This window comes from Corvus brachyrhynchos, unplaced genomic scaffold (assembly GCF_000691975.1).
Source record: "Corvus brachyrhynchos isolate BGI_N302 unplaced genomic scaffold, ASM69197v1 scaffold69, whole genome shotgun sequence".
Lineage (NCBI taxonomy): Eukaryota > Metazoa > Chordata > Aves > Passeriformes > Corvidae > Corvus > Corvus brachyrhynchos.
This window is the reverse complement of record NW_008240228.1, coordinates 66,606-68,233: the sequence shown is the minus strand read 5'-3', so window position 1 is coordinate 68,233 and position 1,628 is coordinate 66,606. Positions and strand designations below refer to the sequence as shown.

At 45.9% G+C, this 1,628-nt stretch overlaps 1 long non-coding RNA gene across 2 annotated transcripts in view; it reads left to right on the top strand.

Moving 5' to 3' along the window:
* LOC108449379 overlaps positions 1 to 628 on the top strand; it is a 7,757-nt gene extending 7,129 nt beyond the window's left edge. The window contains exon 2 of one of the 2 annotated variants that reach the window (XR_001865559.1): positions 532 to 628. This is a non-coding gene — a long non-coding RNA (uncharacterized LOC108449379). Of the gene's footprint in view, positions 1 to 520 lie in introns of both variants that reach the window. The other variant, XR_001865558.1, reaches the window with a different exon arrangement.
* The last annotated feature ends 1,000 nt before the right edge of the window (positions 629 to 1,628 follow it).

Below are 1,628 nucleotides of genomic sequence, written 5' to 3'. Positions count from 1 at the left end.
AAATTATTCCCAGCTATGGAATGATTAATAGGATAGACTCAGATAGAGGGACACACTTTACATCAAAAGTTCTGCAGTAACTAACTCAGGCCTTGGGAATAAAGTGGGAACTACATACCCCATGGCACCCACAGAGTTCAGGACAGATAGAGAGGATCTAACTATAAGAGAATCTTAACTAAATTAATAACTGAAACTGAAATGTCGAGGGTAAAATGCCTACCTCTGGCTTTATTGAGGGTTCAGACACAACCCAGGTCAGACCTGGGAGTGTCACCTTACGAAATGATGTTTGGGTTACCCTTTCTGACAACCCAACATGAAACTGCTACCTATGAAGTAGGGGAAATGAGTGTTAAAGGATATGTCAACACAATTGCAAGGACCCTTGAAGATTTGTGCTTGAAAGGGATAATCCCTCAAACCACACCTTTAGACTTTAAAATCCATAATATCCATCCAGGGGAGTGGGTACTAGTAAAAATATGGAAAGCACAGTCTTTAACTCCACAATGGGAAGGTCCTTTTCAGGTGCTACTGTCAACTGAGGCAGCAATCCGGACCAAGGAGCGAGGGTGGATCCACGCCAGCAGAATCAAAGGACCCGTACAAGAACCTAAGGAGTGGACTATAACATCTAAGCCTGGTGATACCAAGTTGACTCTTAAGCAGGAACTGGGTGGTAATGCACTGGGAAGATCCAAGGAAATGATCCAAGAGATACACCAAGAATCACACCCTGACTGGGAAATAAGGCCAAGCTTATATCAGTGGTGTCAAGTGTTGCCTGGACAAGTCCTGAGACACCTCCGATACGCCCCTTGGGGAGGAATACTTCCACTCCAAACAGGAGGATCAGGACTATTTAGGTCTGAGAGTTCTCATATTCTGGCCTTAGCCTGTTACTTATTTAAAAAGGAGGAGGAATTGCCACTTCCAACAGTGCCATATCATATACCCTGTCTGATCCACCCCAATAATGGACATGCTAGCTGGGTTAAATGTGAATGTCTAGACTGTAAAAAATATTGGTGTTGTAGTTCACTAAAACTACACTCTCATTGCATGAAGTGTTGAATGCCAAATCTATTCCGCATCCAGGTAGAGCAAAGAACAGCTGAAATAGTAACCTTGCTTTGTGGATGGGAATTACTAGTGCCTGTGGAATGGGAGACACCTGAGGAACGGTGGGAAGCTACAATTAAGAAGTGTCAAAAGCAATTTGCCTGGAAATTAGCGAAAAGGAAGTGACGAGGAAATAGAGGGCAAGACTGAATTGACCACTGTACTTGCCACCAAGATCATATACCCCTGCTGTGGGTAGCAAGCCCATAGGCATGTGTTGGGGTTTTAGTTCTCCTCCTGGTTTTTTTCTTTTTCTCTTAAAGGAATTTTCCCCATACATGTTGCCACGGGGACTAATTTCTGGGTGCTTAAGGAAAACAAAGGACTTGGCCACAGAGGGAGGGGTGCATCTCTTTCACCTGGGTCTCTGGGCAGTCAGTTCCCGGCATTTGGACAGAGAGAGAGGCTGCTTCTTCGGCTGCCTTCCTTCTACCGGAGAAACCCCAGGATCCCAAGCCCACCTTCCCTGCCCCACCGGGAGCTGGGCCGTGGGCGGCCTGCCC